This window comes from Cupressus sempervirens, chromosome 9 (genome assembly GCF_028749045.1).
Source record: "Cupressus sempervirens isolate cs-2001-9-10 chromosome 9, ASM2874904v1, whole genome shotgun sequence".
NCBI lineage: Eukaryota > Viridiplantae > Streptophyta > Pinopsida > Cupressales > Cupressaceae > Cupressus > Cupressus sempervirens.
This window is the reverse complement of record NC_143126.1, coordinates 612,082,839-612,102,488: the sequence shown is the minus strand read 5'-3', so window position 1 is coordinate 612,102,488 and position 19,650 is coordinate 612,082,839.

Here is a 19,650-nt window from a genome sequence, read left to right as displayed (position 1 = left end):
TGATAGTTTTTAATTCAATGACATTAAATATATCAATCCATCTCTCACAACATAAGCAAAATTTGGAACCCTTGAGAACATTGCAAGTATAATTTTCATAATCTTCTTTATTTCCTCTATTATTCATCCTGGTTCAAGGCTCCATCGGGAAAGAACCAGTAAGAAAATATGATGTCTTTTCCACTACATCAAAATCAATTACATCTTACAAAATATTACAATTCAATGAGTTTTCTTCAAGACTTCCACAAGAAACTTTTATCAATGTCTTCATTGCATCAAGGGTAAACATGAAAGATACAAGAAACAACATGGAGATAACAACACAAAGAGATAATAAAAATGAACATACATTCCCACCTGATTGCACAATAGGTCCAACAATGAACCAATATAGGAGAAAGGTGGATTTTCTCGATAGGAGAAGTCAATCACCATACCTTCACTTAGCCCTTTCGGGGCTAAAACTTCAAGAATTTCCATTCTTTCACAAGGCCCTTTCGAGGCTATATCCACAAAGATTTTCATTCTTTACCACATTCAAGAATTCTCAATAACAACAAGGTATGGGATGACAAGTAGGGGCCCATACACCCTACCCTTTCTCCCTCCTCTCTCCATGAGAGGAGACTCTACACTATTGAGGTCCAACTAATGCCCTTTCTCCAAGCATGGCCACTTCTTCCCTATCCAAGGGTGAGTGTTGCCAAATACATCCCCATGAAAATCTCTCAAAAATAATCAACACGCCAAGAAGGCATATGAAAAACATCAAAGAAAACAAGATAAAATCCCTCCCAATCCACCCCAACACACAACAGGATTGCAACATTACATGATGTCTCCAACATGATTCAAGCAAGATTCAAAATATGAACACACGTAAAGAACCATTCATGGAGTGAAGACCTCCTACCTTCATAAAAGAGTTATGGCAATGGTGGTTTGAGAAGAGCTTCCCTTTTTTCTTCAATCTTCAAAGCTTCCTCCAAAACTAGAGGATTGGGTGAAAAAAAACTAAAGTTTTCCCCAAAAGGCCTCTAAGTATGGTCCTTAACTACACTAAGCTTCAAGTAACTCAAGATGGAGGTTGGTTTTACTAACCTAAGTAAAGAACAACCCATTTTCGAAATCAGCCTATAATAGGGTTTTTAAGAGACCCTAAGAGTCAACCTAGGAGGCTAAAGGGTTGGAAAGTACCCCCACCCATACCCTTACCCATAGGGGTACTTAAATTTAATGTTTTCTAAGCCTTTAAAGGCTTATTAGGAACAATTAAAAGTTACGAGAAGAGTAAGATCAAATTACATCCTTTAAAGAATTACAATATAAGGCTAGCACAAAATTGACAAGTAGTTTAGCTATGCTTTTATTTTATTTTTGTTGAGTTGTCTCGGCTAGTTTTCCTGCACACTCATTGCACACATCAGTAGGTCCAAAACCACATGCATAATGCAAATTACATATTAGGAGAATTATATAAATTAAAGCATCCATTTCTTAATAAATAGTTTTTTATCTAATTCTACTCATATTTCTAACCTGTCGACTTGCATAACCAAATGTGTTAGCATTGCATACATTTTCTTTCATCATTATACATATTTATAAACATTAAATGGAAAAATCAAATAACTGAAGTAAGCATCACACATCGCAAAATAGCATAACAATGTTCTCTGAATCCAATAATGTTCTGACATGTCAGCATGAGTATCAAAATAACAATGTATCATTGGTGCTAGGATGGGTCGGGGTGAGGCCTCACACTTATCATTTGAGGTCCGTCCGAGACACCATGGCTAGAGTATTCTTGGTTGGTATTTATTTTCATTATGTTCTTGGATCATTATGATTGATGATATACCTTATGATGGATGTATTTACTGGTATGTTTCTTATATTGATGATTTGCATATGTTAGATGATGGTATCCTATGCTTTACTTTGTATGTTAGTAGGATGTTTTAGGAGTGACATTCCTACTATGTTAATACTGATGATCTCTTCGATGCTTTGGAATGTTATGAACGGAGGGATGGCTAGGATCCACGATGATCTAATGATGCTATTTACGGTTGGGAGGAACCGTGCACTTAGTTATTTATGTTTGTGATATATGTTTATCTTTTGTGATGATGTTTCATGTATGATATGTGGTTTCATTTACTTTAATTGCATCATGGATTAATATTGGATGATGATATACTTTATTTATATGGATGTGTATTATTTTAAGCTTTTCATACCTTGTAACATGTACAGTGGATGATTGAGCTAAACTAAAATGTAAATTCTAAAAGGACACTTGTATATTGTTTAGGAATATTGGATGTATCATTGTTATTTCATAAGGATTTGATATTAGATGAATAGTTAATTTAGATGTGATTCAACATTAAGGGATCTTTAAAGAATGTAACTTGTTATGTATGTTATGTTTACTTTCAGTTGGATGTTGCTATTGCTTCCGCTAACATGTGAATGTTGTAAATGGTTTTACTTTCATGTTTAAAAAAAACAATTAATTGGTAAACTTAGTGAAAATTCTTTGGATCCCTTGGCGGGGCATTAAATATACTACTTGTAGCCTTCTATTTTGCACTTCTACTCTTATATATCTTTTTATTTCATACCATACATCGTTGGATGTAATGTAATACATTACATATATACCAATCCAATTTATAATTCATTAAAGTTGGCTATGATACAAGTTTCACAAAAATACACAAAGTTGGCCCAACTACTGGTACTTAGGTTCTAAAGACAAACTCGGTGAGTTTTTGATACTCAGCAACCATTATCAATGCACAGTATTGTCATGCACTTAGTAGACATAGAATCTTGATTCATACTAATCACTTCAAACTAATCTAAACTTGGTCGACACTTGTGACTCAATGAACACTATGAAACTTTTCATATAAACTGAATCACTTGGTTGACACTATATGGCTTGATCAACACTAGAGTCACATTGTTGAAGCTGCAAACTTGGTAAGTACTAGAGAACTCAATTTGCACTGAGAAACTCGATAAACACTATAAATCTTGGTTTACACTGATAATTATCAACATGGTAGATACTGCTTAGTGCAAACTAAATATTGCTCCTAGAACTTGGTAGCAACTGTAAAACTCTATAGAGCTTAAATTACTTGGTTAACACTGTTAACTATACTATAATATCAATAGCTACTAACCATATGAATAAGTGTGTGTGTGTGTGTTCACACTAATATACAAAATTGACTATAATATCAACAAGCTATTCAAGAGATGAGATGTGATCCAAATAATAAGATAAATTTGGATGATCTAGTGGGAAGGTTGACAACATTTGAGCTCGATAAATATTATAATTATGTTGCTAGTTCTAGCAATCTTGAGTCTGCATTTGAAGCTAAGTTATCACTCAAGAAGAAAGCTGCAAAGAATAAAGGAAAACAATCTAAAAGTGAAGAGGAATATAGTTCTAATAGTGATCTTAAAGCCATTGAAGCACACCTTGCAAGAAGATATCCCAAAGAGAAATTAATGTACAAAGGTTAAATTCCTCTAATCTATTTTTCTTGTGAAGAAATTGGTCACATTGTTACAAGGTGTCCAAAATAAAAAAGACAAAGATGAAAAGAAGAACAACAAGTAAAAAGACAGAAGGGTTTCAAAAACTAAAAAAACTACAAGGATAAAGGTAAGAATTCATGTTTCATGGCTAAAGATTTTTATAGTAGAAATGATGATGAAATGGTTAAATTTATTGTAAAAGATGAATTTGATAATGAAGAAGATAAGATGAAACTTATTTCTTGTGTTAGCAAAAATGATATATGGATTATTGATAGTGGTTATTCTTATCATATGATTGGTGATAGAAAAGTTTGAACATATGGAATACTATTATGGTGGAAATGTAATATTTGGAAACAATGAACCATGTTGCATAAAAGTAAAAGGTTGTATTTCTCTAACCAATGAACTTAGATATGAAAATGCTTGTTGGGTTGAAGGATTGAAGCATAATCTACTAAGTGTGGCATAGTTGAATAATATTAGATTTGAGGTGGAATTCATGAATGGGAAGGCCCAACTACAAGATAGAAAAGGAAATCTAATTGGGTCTGGTAATCAAACAAAAGGTAACTTATTCTACATAGATCTTAGTTGAACTTCATGTTTCATAGGTCAAGTAGAAGAAAGTTGGTAATGGCATAAAATATTATGTCATGTGAACTTTGATAACTTGATAAAGATAAGAAAAAACAAAAGAGTGAGAGGTATTCCTAGTTTGAGGAAACCTAACATGGGCCTATGCAAAAATTGACAAATTGGTAAGATGGACAATACAAGTTTCAAGAGAATGGACTATCATTTTGAAGAAGTGTTGGAGCATAGAGAGCTATAGTGGAGATAAGTATTTTATTTTATTTGTTGATGGTTATTTTAGAATGATGACAATAATGTATCTAAAAGATAAGTCTAAAGAAAATCAAAAGTTCAAGTGGTATCTAGTTAGAGTTGAGAAAGAATCAGGAAAGAAGATGAAATGTTTGAGGTCAATTATCAACACTTGGTACACCTTAGTGGAATAGTATAGTAGAAAGAAGAAACATATCAATCATGGATTGTGCAAGAACCCTGATGATAGAAAATAATGTTGCAATCAAATACTAGAAGGAAGAAATCAGTATAATAGTGCATACCTTAAATAGAGTACAATTGAAGAAACACTCAAATTAGACTCCTTGTAAACTATGGTATGGATACAAACCTAATGTAAGTTACTTGAAAGTATTTGGTAGAAAATGTTGTATAATGAAGGAGACTAATAAAGGTAAATTTGATATGAAAAGTGATGAAGGCATATTCCTATGATAATCCAACAAAAGTAAAGTATACAAATGTTTGAATCTAACTAATCATAAGATTAGAGAAAGTGCACATGCAAAAATTGATGAGTTTGCAGAACAAGAGTGAAGAACAGAGCAACAAAGAAGGTAAAGACTAAAGAAAGTTTATTTAAATTGAACCTCATACATTTCCTAATCCAATTGTAAGTCAACAAAATTCACCTCCTGAGACCCCAAAATCTCTAAAAGCACTCAAGTTACAACTAGTGCAACCTGAGTCATAGTCTAAAGGGCTTGAGTTGTAGTCAAAAGTTACCAAGTTGTAACTAATACAATATGAGTGTGAGTCTTAAGGACTCAAGTCACAAACAATGGGACCTAAGCAAGATGCAAAAGATCATGGTGAGGCAAGTGGAACAAGATCTAAATTCAAAGTACCTTTACTTGCAAGCTATGTCAAAAGGCACCATCCACCTAAGAAAATAATTAGAGACAAGTCAAAAGGTACAGTGACAAGGAACAAAATGGAAGGTACATGTTTTCTTAATGAATTTGAACCTAGAATAGTTAAAGATGCTTTGGATAATGAAAATTGGATTGACAAAATGAATGAAGAGATAGAAAGGAATAAGACTTGGACTCATTCCTAGACCCAAGGATAATAATGTAATTGGCACAAAGTGGGTGATCATATTTGAGATGTTATTATTTGGAGAAATAAAATTCTTTGTTGGCTTTTAGATTCAATACAAGAAAGATGGTATCTACATTGCTCAATGTAAGTATATTAAGGAGATGTTGAAGAAGTTTGGAATGGATGATTCAAGACTAGTTGGAACACATATGCCTACTAGACATAAGATTTCCAAAAATTATGATTCCAAGGAGGTAGATCAAACCACATACAAATCAATGATTGGAAAACTACAATATGTAGTACATACTAGGCATGATACTGCTCTTGTAGTTGGTATGATCACAATATTTTTAGCTAATCCGAAAGAAAATCATATGATGGAAATAAAGAGAACCATGAGGTATCTGAAGGGTACTAATGATTATAAATTATGGTAAAAGAAAGGAGGCACCTTTGATTTAAAATAATTCACTAATGTAGATTAGGAAGGAAGTGTTGATGAAAGGAAGAGCAGTAGTGGTGGAGAAATATTTATTGGTAAGAGACTAGTGTCTTGGACAAGTAAGAAGCAGTATTGCATTTCTTAGTCTACAACAGAGGTAGAGTATGTTGCAATAGTAGTTAATTGTTCCAATATTGTTTGGATCAAACAATTGTTGGAAGGTATGAAGGTAGAAATCAAGGATCTAGTGGTTACTTATGTGATAATACAAGTGCAATTAATATATCAAAGAATCCTATGATGCATACCAAGACCAAGTACATTGCAATAAAATATTATTTTTTGAGAGAATTGGTACAAGACAAAGAGGTGAGATTGGAATATGTGAATACTAAAGAAAACATTGGAGAAATATTTAACAAGCCATTACCTAAGGATGTATATTTGTATCTAGGAAGGAAGCTAGGGGTTATTACCCTATTTGAAACTCACTAAATGAAGTTTAGTAATGCATCAACCAAAACATGTTGAATATTAGTCAAGTTGATGTAGTAATGAAAGGGAATATTGCATATGAATCTATACATTAGGTACATTAATATTCATTGAATATTCTCTTTTGCATCCAATGTCAAAGAGGGAAAGTTTGGTTGTCATATCACAAAAATTTTGTTTGAAGATGTCAAATAAGGGAAAACATGGTATGCTAACAAAGAGTGAGAGTTTTCTATCAGAAGAAGATGTTGGAGATAGAGTAAACATGGAGAGTTTACTGATAGAGGGAGAAGCTAAAGTTAGAGGGAGTTCTCATGGATGAGAATCAGAATTAAACTAGGGATATTATCATTACTATTATTTTTATTTTTCTCTAAAACTTCATTGTATTATGAAATGTTGGTTGCCATCAATACCAAAGAGGGAGATCATTATTGAAAAAAATTGATCAATTTATAGTGTCTTTGATGTTACACAAAATGTCATATATTTTTCAATTAGCATATGACAAGCTCACTTAGGTGATGAAGATAGTTTCTTGTGTTTGACGAGAATTCCAAGTATTTGCCAAGTTTAGAAGATAGTGTTATAATTCTTTAGAATAACTAAGAAGGGGGGTGAATTAGTTACCCAAGGTCCAGGTGTACAACTAAAACTTTTCATAGCTTAGTGAACCCATATCCATAAAACATTAGCATCAAGCATGCATCCATAGATTATGCAATTACTCAAACTTGTAGGTTACTACCACATCAATTTGTAGAAATGTAAATATGAAACATAATAGATTCAATAACACATTTGATATAATGATTCAACGTGGAAACCCAATTTGGGAAAAACCACCAGTAACATGCTACTCATTCTCACTCTTCTGAAGTGATGCCCTATGAAAGGCCAACCTTGTTAAAGGTTACAACACACACTGTTAAAAATTACTTGGTTAAAGGAATTCAATCACCATATTAGGAGTGAGCCTTGTTAGAGGACTTTAGATCATTCACTTGGAATGTCACCCGATTAAAGGATTTACAAATAACTGTTAGGTCAACTTTAATCCATAGAATTTACCCTGGAATGATACAATGATTAGAGAGTAATAGTAAGGCTTGATCTAATAACAAATTACAACTTTATTTGTAGATTACGAATCTCTATTTCAATCCCCCATTCTACTTGGCTTTCATATTTTTCAACTCTAATAGCTTGTTCACCCTTCAAGCATCCATATCCTTAAGCCTTCTTGCTTTTCTTGCTAATATAGTCTCTTCTCTTAGGTTACCAAATGAAGCAATACCCTAGACTCCTTGTCTTCCTTATGACACATGAAAACCCTTGCTTATAACCAACCATCTCTATAAATAGATAATTAAGGTCTTTTTCCATTCATCCTCCATTGTCCATTTTAGGGTTTGGTCAGATTAGGTAAGATTCAATGAATCTACCCCTCATTTCATTTCATTCTCTTCTAGAAACTTCTTCTTTACTTCTCTCTAAATTTTCTTCAGAATGGTTCACCATGAATTCTATTCCACTAGCTCATGAACCTTATCTTCCACATGGTTCACACAATCCATGAAATCAAATTTGTTAGCTCAAATTCATTAAATTCTTGATCTTTCTCATAATGTGACACTCAACACTAACTGGCTTCTGATGCTTGACACATAATGCATTGCTCAACATCCATTTTTAAAACATTTAGCATGAACTAAAGTTTACTAGTACTCGACATCAACTATGCTTTACTTGTCTTACATTAACTTTGCTTAGCACCTATTGTCCACTTGGTCAAGCTTGACAGACAAACTTTGTTTAACTTGTTCTTCTAAATTTACTAAATGTAACCAACATTTGTAACCTTAAGTAGATTATCAATGCACTATAATATCTGTACGGCCGCAAGTTCCAAATCATGAGTGGGGTAGTTTAGCTCATGGTCCTTGAGTTTTCTAGACTCAAACGCAATCACTCGACCATCCTGCATTAACACCGCACCCACACCTTCCAATGAAGCATCTATGCAAACCATAAAATCACCTACAGGATTAGGCACTGCAAGGATTGGTGCACTATTCAAACACTCCTTAAGAGTAAAAAAAGTTTCCTCACACTGGTTTGACCAAACAAAATTCTTCCCTTTCCTCTGAAGAGAAGTGATGGGATGGGCTACTCATGAAAAATCCTTCACAAAGCGATGGTAGTAACCTGCTAATCCCATGAAACTACAAACCTTTGAGACATTAGTGGGTGCCGACCAATCCATGATAGCATGAATCTTCTCCGGATCCATTGCAATTCCATCACCAGTGATGATATGTCCCAAATACTTCACCTCTGACTGGAAGAACCCACATTTACTCAGGTTGCCATACAGTTGATGGTCTCTCAAGCACTGCAATACCTGACGTAAATGGACTTTGTGCTCCTCCATAGTATTCGAGTAGATCAATATGTCATCCAAAAACACAATGACACATTGATCGAGGTACATGCGAAATACCCCATTCATCAAACTCATGAACACTGATGGTGCATTGGTCAACCCAAAAGGTACAACTGTGAACTCATAATGCCCATATCATGTACGAAATGTTGTTTGATGAATATCAGCCTCTTGGATATGAAGTTGATGGTATCCCAACTTTAGATCAATCTTTGAGAACACTCATGCTCCCTTCATCTGATCAAACAAGTCATCTATCCTTGGCAAAGTATAACGGTTCTTCACCGTCACCTTATTCAATTGTCGGTAGTCAATGCACAAACGCAAAGAACCATCCTTCTTCTTCATGAAGATGACTGGTGCACCCCACGAGGATACACTAGGATGAATGTGGCCCTTGGCCAATAATTCCTCCAACTGCAACTTGAGCTCACTCAACTCCTGAGTAGTCATGCGGTAAGGAGCTCGTGAAATCGGTTCTGCTCCTGGTACAAGATTGATCCAAAAATCAATGTCATGCTGCGGTGGCATACCTGGAATCTCATCAGGAAACACATCAACATACTCACAAAGGAGTGGGTGATCATCGAGTGTTACCATATGGCTCTCGGCTTCCTCAAGATCACTGAGAGATACAAGAAACAACTGACAACCCTTTCGCACACTCTGCTTTAGCTGATTAGCTGAGATCATACGAAGCGAGACTGGTCGTTGAACTCCCAAAAGTTCCACCTGCCCACCTGTGTCATCCACACACTGTACCACCTTACGATGGCAATCGATATTGGCCTGATGGGTAGCTAACCAATCCATGCCCAACACAATGTCATACGATCCCAGAGGTAGAATGCGTAGATCCACTGTGGTAGTGAAGGTTCCCAAATCCAAACAACTCCTAACCAATGAGTCAACAGCCACCTTAGAACCCGTGGCTAACTCAACCTACCATCTATCAACCTAACGCATTGCCACTAGCCCATATCGCTGAACAAGTGATGGTGAAATGAAAGAATCGGTGGCACCAGGTCAAACAAAACTGAAGTTGAAATACCATGCAACATACCTATAGCCTCGACTACCGTACCTTGATGCTCAGCTTGACGGTTGTCAACTGCCATAAAGACTCTATGATTCCGACCCGCATCTCCTATAGTAGGCTCAGATCTTGCTGCTCCCTTACCAGGTCCTGTAGATGGTTTGATGGGACAATCATAAGATTTATGGCCAGGTTGGCCACAAGAGTAACAATTCCCAGAAAAGTTGGGTCCTGTCCCACGACCACTCTGAGTAGCACTAGGATATGGTGCACTACCTCTGTTGGAAGTCTGTTGACTGAACTGAGGAGGACGATCTTGGTGAGATTTCTGTCCTCTGTTCTGATTATATCCTTTCTTCCTTGAGGTACCAAAATATTGCCCCCCTCTAGCCCTATGTCGATAATGACCTTTCTTACCCACTTGAGGGGGTTCTGATTGGGCTTGACCCTTTCTAGTGGACTAGGTAAACTGAGAATCTTGTCCTGAATACCTTGCACTTTGGTTCTGAGAACCAAATCTTCTACTGAATCCTCTAGCCAAATTTTCTTCTGCAATACGTGCCTTCTCTATCGAGAGCACAAGAGTCCTAGGCTGATGCATTCGGACTTCTCCAATGAGGGAATCCTTAAGGCCTTGGATAAAATGATGCGGTAAGAGAAAATCATCATTGTTGTAGCATGAATACTGCCTAAGTTCAAAGAACCGGATCTCGTACTGATCCACAGTCATATTCCCTTGATGGATAGCATGGCACTCATCAGCATGAGCCTCCCTATACTGAGGAGATAAGAATCTCTATCAGAATCTCTCCTCAAAAATCTCCCAGGTGAGATCTGCAACGCTAAGCTGAAGCTTCTGACTCTCAATATTCCACCAAACGGATCCGTGGTCCCTCAACTACATAATTGCACAACGGGCCCTCATGTTGGTTGAATATGGATACATGGTGAAGCAGCACTCCATGTCCAACAACCAAGTCTCAGCCTTGAGGCCACTTCCCCTACCATCGAATGGTGGTGGTTTGGAACTCTGAAGGGACTTCATGATATCCAACCAGATGGAGTCCTCACTATTGCGGTCTCTACCACCTCGACGGTGTCCTCTGCCACCTAGTGGAGTAAGAGAACACTCACATTCACGTTCCTCCTCTCTATGCTCAAAGTGATGGGAATATCCATGATGATATCCCTCTTCCTGATTCTGATTCTGCTGGCGCTCCTCAACACGAGGGCCCAAAAGAGCAAGAATCTGCTGGAGGACAGGCATCACCGCCCCTCTGCCATTCTGATCACCAATATTACCATGTTCTCCCCCTCCTCCCTGACGTTCCTCTTCATGGTGCTCACTTCCATGGTTACCACTATGGGTACCACCATGGCCACTAGGTCTACGTGCAGGAGGCATCACTGAAAGGAAGCAACAAGGCAAAGTCGGAACAATCAGATCACGAGCATAAGAGTAAAAACCATGAATGAGCAAGATAACAAATAAATATACGTAACAAAGCAAACACGCACAACAAACAAAACCATAGTGGAAGCATAACACAGAGATCCCAATGTAGCAACATGGGCTCTGATACCAGATGTAATACCCCGCCCGGAGATCCTCGGAAACAAGGATGAAAAACAAGTCAGAACAATTTTTTTTTTACAAGTGAAAGTGCACATGATACAACCTACACAAACCAAAAGATCGCAACGGAAGACTGAAGGACAACCAAGCACCAACAGATCTCCAAATGCCACTACCAACTAGAACACAATCACGAAAACCACAAAAGGCTACCAAGCTGAAGGACATAAGCTAACTCTAGGAAACTGGCTAAGTCTAAAATCCTAAAGCCCTGATTTTTCCTAGAATCTACACCTTAGCTCGTAGAGGTCTGAAACCCATCTCAAATGAATCATCACATATATTAAAATATATCTTAAGTATAAGGAATTAAAATATACTTAAATAATATATTTTAAACCCTGAAGGACTACAACAGAAACCCAAAAACTGAATTTCAAAAGAAACCTCCTGAATTCAAAATGCAACAACATAGGCTTGAAGAACGCCCAAAAGGGTATCCAGATCAACTCTCAAAAAGATCAGAACACTAGAAAAAGTGCCTGCTGTTGGCACGCATAGGTTTTTGCCAAAAGGCGTGCGACACTTTTCACTAAGGGAGGGCGACACTTCTCCCTTACTGCGTGTGATACTTCTCAAGAAGGCGTGCGATACTGGAAATGTATCGAGCGATATTTCTCATAAAGCCGTGCGACACTCTTCCAGTGTCGTACAACACTTCTTCAGTATTGCGTGCGACACTTTTTATTTTCGTGCGACATTATTTCTATGGGCATGCGATACTTTATCAGTGTCGCACAATGCTGAACAAATGTCACCCATAGAAAATAAAAACACTTACATAAACTCAAAAATGGGGATAAAATGACAAAAGAACCTCCACACTGGGGAGTATCAGATCCACATCTCGAGGCCAAAACACTCGAACCAAAATTGAGTAATAGAAAATGAAATCTAACCATCTATCAAACAAAGAAGGGAAAGTATAGAAAGGAAACATCACAACAACTGAAATAACATCGCAATAATATAGATAACACTGCAATAAGAAAAATAACCAACTAAGTATGCGGTTCCTACCAACTGTCAATGGCATCATAGAACCATCGTGGGCCCTAGACATCCCCTGCGCATAACATCCCAAGCCACCGATTAGATCATCGGTGTTGTCGTGATAGGGAAATCGCTACTAAACATGCTACAATAAAAGTAATGAAATCTAACATGCTAGTAGTAACATAAGATAACCCTGAAATCAGATAACATCATCTACTACATGCTAATCATCATAATGAGGAAAGTGTTAAAACTAACATCATCTAAGCATGATAACATCATAATGAGAGCATAAATCACAAGAATCATACTCCGTATACTGAAGTACCAAGTGACACATCCAGCGAAGATCATGCTAGAACAATGGACCGTCTCTATACACCAATCCCTAGCAGTGGTGAAGGTAGCTACGCCTCCCAACCACGTGGCACCCATAGGTCCACACCTTCCGTGCTGATGGAGATGATGATCCAACCACACACACACACAAAACAAAAACCATGGCTAACACACACGCCAAGCAGTATGATGACTAAATCCAAGACATAGACAATGCATAAACTATAGGTCCTGGTCAGACACCTCAATGGGCTACTACGTAGGGACTGACATCATGGAGAGTCGCTTGGCATCGAAAAGCCCAAGCTAGTATAGGCAGCTACTCTTCTCAACAGAAGGTGCACAACCTAGGGCAGCTACTCTTCACGACGGAAGGCGCACAACCCACACATTTTAATTATCTTGTATTTATTACCACCCAAAGTTTTAATTTAATTATCACTTATATAAAACTTCCTCTACCAACTGAGAAGTAGTCACCAGGTTACAGGATAGAAGCCCCCTCCATATGCTACCCTACCCTACCCATGCTCATCCAACGATGAGTGCCCGAAGGCATGCAAACTCCCAACCCAACCCCAATGATCACAACTTTCAGAAGTACCACAGAAGATCAGGCCCCGTAGGTCACCCGACAATATACATGTGTGTGGCACACCACCATCACAGAGATCATACACAAGGACAAGATGAGAATGCAAACAAAAGTCAATCGACCGAAAACATAATCGGGATGACGGATGCTACACGCATCCCAATGCATCAAAAGATGCAAAAGTGTTATGACTGGTATCCAAATCAATCATCCAGGTCCACGAGCCACAATGTGCCAAGAAAACCTGAGAAAATAGGGCGGTACGCAAAACAAGGTAAAAACTCCAAATTTTGGAAAAATTCCAAAATTAAAACCCATTTGGACTTTGGGTTCAAAAACCCCAAAAATCCAAAAATAATTGAAAAAGGACACCATATGCAAAAACGGCCAGCATAATGGCCCAAAAACCCAAACCCCCATTTCAAAAACAGGTAAAACGTTCATACCCGACCAACTGGGCAGAACTAGTAAATAGAAACGGAGGGGAACACTAGTTCATAGCCTCCTAACATATTGCTACAAGAAATGGAAGCATAAATAGAGAAAAAACATTAAAACGGGAAGGCCCTACCTGACAGCAAAAAGGGCCAAAACTGAAACCCGTAGAATAAAATAAATACTCTGCCGAAACTGCTGAAACTTTCGACAAAGCGAGAACTCCTCGAGCCGAATCCAACGAGACAAACCTCGCAAAGATCCCACACTCAAAGCTCCCGCAACGAGCAAAAAAATAATCCTTCAGAAGAGGATTTCCAAATTTGCTCTCCAAACTCAATTTTCCAAAATGTGAGAAGTAAATAATGAATTCACTTTTCCAATATTTATTCATTTTGAGTGAATAGATGGAAAATAGCTAGCTGGAGTAGTTAAACTCCGAAACAACCCAAATGAAAATAGGTTATTATCCGTAATGGAAATTCACCTAAGGCAAAGCTGCTAGAAATTAAATCCAAAAGATTAAAAACCCGAAAACCCAAAATGATAGAAAAACACTTAACACTTTCGCGAAAAATGCGAACTTCTAAATGCACAGACATGTTCACTGGTCTAATCACATAATGCAATTGAGTTCGGATTTACTAATCACCGAAAGGTTTTAATATAAAACAAGTAAATAAGGATACGTCGACCATATAGGAGCGACATTGGCAAAATATGAACAGCTGGATCACTAACTCCATAGGCCACTGCCAGGGATGTAATTCCTGCACACTAGAACACACGATCAAGTGCAATTGCATATAGTATAATAGCCAAAGCAATTAAAGCATTTAAATAACTCATTAATCCATTTACACCACTCACATTCGCATTAATCATAAAAGATGAGAATGAAGTAAATAACCATAGTATAGAATCCATCTCATAACATAGTCAACAAATAGGTCCAATACATCATATAACTAGATAATCAGTTCTCATAGATCTACTGTCATCTCAAAATAACATCAACATGCAAATATGATAAACTGAACAACATAGCAACAAAGCATCTATGGTACAAAAATCAAAATATAACATTTGACCTTCAGGTCGTCTCAAGGTACAAATATCAAAAGAGTATCAAGTATCTCTCGAATCAAAAATAGACAAGGTACAGACTGCAAACACGAGAGGCACTACAATATCACTTTCTTAACTGATCCTTATACTCTTTTTCATATCATAACTCAATCTTTCATCTAGGTGTTATTATTACCTCATTTGATCAAATCCTCTTCATCAATCAAATAAATGATAGTACTTAAATCATATAAGCAATTTTCTTACCAGCAAGTATCATGTTTGACATCAATGACAAAACAATGATTGAAACACATAAATTATCATACTTGTATCAATATGTTTTCAAAAATCTCCCTCTTTGGCATTAATGGCAAACCAAACTGACCAAACTTAATTAGCAAGACCAACAAAATATCAAAAATAAAATAATTCCTTGTATTGAAATCTCTCCCTCTATCAACAACTTACATCTTCCGAATACATTACAAAATTCCATTCTAATCAACAAAAAAACAATCAACTCATCCTTATAACTCCCTTTTGATCATTTCTTATCTCTCTCTAAAAATTATCTCCCTCTTAATAGGTAGATGTAATCAGTGGGTACACTTGTACACTTTCTCCTTTTGATTAGATATTCTATAGTTATGTATCTTATATATCTGGATTTCACCCTCTATAATTTCCTAAACTCAGTATACTATTATTGACAATAATTTGTCCCTCTTTGACAACAATACCAAAGATGTGTCACCTTCATATGTAGATATGAATATTTTTCAGTTCTCCCTTGGTCACCTAGCATGTGATTGATTTGTAGTTCTAGATCTTTGTTTACTTTAGGCAACTCCTAAAGTAAGGTCCATTGCATCAATGTATAACATGTGTCAATCAATCTTGTTTGATATAGGGCATTCCTCATGCTTCTTTAGATTGCCTTTGATAGGGGTATCACCCCTAGTTTACATCTTAAATACTCATGAGAATCCTTAGGTAATGTTTTTGTGAAGATATCAGCTATTTTCTCTTTTGTGTTAACAAATTCCATCTTCACCTCTGTATCTTGAACTAATTCTCTCAATTAATGATACTTGATTGCAATGTGCTTAGTCTTTATATGCATCATAGGATTCTTTGATATATTTATAACAATTATATTATCACAATAAATTACCATAGGTTTAGTGATTTCCTCCTTCATACGTTTGAGGAGTTGTTTGATCCATACAATGTTTGTACAATTTACTATAGAAACAACATATTTAGCTTTAATAGTAGATTGAGAAATGCAGTTTTGTTTCTTGCTAGTCCATGTAACCATTCTATTGCCTAAGAAAAATTCTTCTCCACTAGTTCTATTTTTGTCATTAATATTTCTAGCCCAATCAGCATCAGTATAGGCTATCAATTCAAAATTCTCATTTTTCTTGTTGTATAGACCACACTCTTCTATTACTTTTAGATATCTCATTATTCTCTTTACTACCACCAAGTGATTCTTCCTAGGATTTGCAAAGAATTTTGCAATTACCCCTATTGATGATGTAATAATAGGTCTACTATATACTACATATTGTAATTTACCAATCATAGACCTATTTAATGTTTGAGTCACCTCAATTGAATCATCATTCTTAATTTTTTCAATCTCTTCTTCCATGGCTTTACTCTAGTCCACATCTTCTAATGTATCTTTCACTATTTTTGGTTTTTACATGCTTAGTAAACATGTATCATTTCTCAACTTGTTCCTTCTCATATGTCTAACATCTTTATCTCCAATGATTTTTGCAGTAGGGTGATGTCTCTTGACATACTCAAAAAATCTTGGTTCAATTTTGGTAGGTAGTTCAACATCTCTTTCATGTACACTAATTTATGACATCTTCTTTAGTGGGCATACCTTCATAAAAGTATACAAATTATTGGTATTCTTGTAGTTCACTCATGGTTTCAGCCTCATATACTTCTATATATTCATCAAATTTCATATTTTCACTTTCCACAACTTTGTTAGTGTTAGTATTTAAACACTTATAAGCTTTACTTCTTGTGGAATAACCAAGAAATATACCTTCTTCACTTTTTTCATCTAGTTTATCATTCCTAAAATCTTTGACAATGTATCATTTTCTTCCAAATATCTTAAAATATTTTACATTGAGTGAGTATCCATACCATAGTTCAAAAGGTGTTAAATGAGTACCTTTCTTGACTTGTACATGGTTCAAGGTATAGATAGTTGTACTTATAGCTTCTCTCTAGTATTTCAAAGCAATATTTTTCTCCATCATGAGTGTCTTAACATAGTCCATTATAGACTTGTTCCTCCTTTTAGCAATTCTATTTTGTGGAGGGGTTCTAGGAGTAGATGTCTATCTTGTGATCCCTTTCTCATTACAAATCATCTCAAACTCATTTGATGTAAATTTTCCTCCTTTGTTAGATCTCAAACATTTTAGACTTTTACCTATTTCCTTCTTAGCTCTTGCTAAGTACCACTTAAACATTTGGAAAGCTATAAATTTCTGTTTCAGAGACATAACAATCTTAATTCTAGAATAATCATGTAATGCCCTGCCAAGGGATCCAAAGAATTACACTAAGGTTACCTAACAATTTTTTTTTTTTTAACATGAAAGATAAACCATTCACAACACTTGCAAAAGTAATAGAAACAATTTGAATAAAAGTACACATAACATAACATAACAGATTACATTCTTTAAAGATCTCTTAACATTGAATCACATCTAATCATAACTTATTCATCTAACATCACATCTTTATGAAATAAGAATGATACATCCAATGTACTTAAACAATATTACAAGTGTCCTTTTTGTAACTACATTTTAGATTGCTCAATCATCCACCATACATATCATAGGGTATGAAAAAGCTTAAAGGAATAAAGCATCCACGTAAATAAAGTACATCATCATCCACATGATACATCATCATCATAAAGATATAAATATCCATTATAAGAGATAACCATATATCACAAACAAAAACAACTAAGTGCACGGTTCCTCCCAACCATAAATAACATCATTAGACCATCGTGAATCCTAGCCATCCCTCCGTGCGTAACATTCCAAAGCACCGAAGAGATTATCGGTATAAACATAGTAGGAATGTCACTCCTAAAATATCCTACTAATATACAAAGTAAAGCATAGGATACCATCATCTAACATATGCAAATCATCAATATAGGAAACATACTAGAAAATACATCTATCATAAGGTATATCATCTATCATAATGCTCCAAGAACATAATGAAGATAAATACCAACCACGAATGCTCTAGCCACGGTGTCTCTGACGGATCTCAAATGATAAGAGTGGAAAATACACTACCACCCGACCGCCCTAAGTGGTCCACTCCCACCGTGCTGAGGAGATAATATCAAGTCTCAAACAGGCTATCAATCCACAAAGCATAAATCTCTATAATTCCAGGAATCCTAAAAGTATACTAACTCAAGGGTACCATCACACAAAACCAACATATAATTCCCAGAGGCACACAATGACATGTAGGAAACCTACTATGCAAGCAGGAAAGTGTCATCGCAATTATCACGCATAAGTTATCCTGGCAGTTAGCTAAACTCCACGGGTCCATACTGATCTCATTCGGCCACTAGTATCCTCTCATACTGATGAGGCATACTACGAAATGCACGGTTGCAACCATGCGTTCTCACCACTCCCATCCTAACCTGTACAAGCACTCAAGGCATGGGCGAGAACATCAAATAATTATCTTTTTAGGTTCATTTAATCCCCATTTAGTGTGTAAATGTTATCACTTATTAACCAAACTTAAAATGAGTTACCCTGGCAGCCACTTAGGGCCCCAGCCCCCATTGCAAGCCATTTCTTGACACTACAAGTAGATTACCTAAGCTCATGGAATCATAAATTTCAAAATCACAAAAGATAATCCATAATAAAATCATCAAATCTTCGAGATAAGAATCATCAAATCTCTATAAGCATCCATAAAAAATCATGACCACAACAGTTCTCTATTGGCAACTGAAGGCATTACTGATAATCATAAGTATCCAATATATCTCAAAATAAATCACAATATCCATTGGTTCTCACAAGCAACCAAGAATATCTCAAAATCATACTAATCGAAGACTCCAAAATGGTTGAGTCAAACATGTTACAACATGACATCATCAAAAAATAAATTCACATTTTAGTTCCATCATGGTGACTAGAAAATAATCCAAGGATAACTGATCGATGACTCAAAAATGATTAGCTCAAGTGTCTCATACACATATATCTCAGCTTCACACATGAAGACTGATGAACAAATACAAATATCTCATAGAGCATACGATCACATAACCATGGTTGGGTTTATAAAGATCGAGATCAAATAAAATCAACATGCCATCACATCTCATAACCCCTGAGCTTTTGGTAACAACCTAAGACTGGTCAACACTAGTCAACCCAAAAACCCAAAACAAGAAGCATAAAGAATACACGATGCAAACACATGTTTTGGTTTACTAAATTCACATAGTTGAATAATGTGTAGGGATTTCTAGTTTTCTATTTGCAAGTATACTTTCAAGTGTCTTAAGTTTCATCATTTGACCTACAAGTCAACCCAATTGTTCCCCAATAGCATT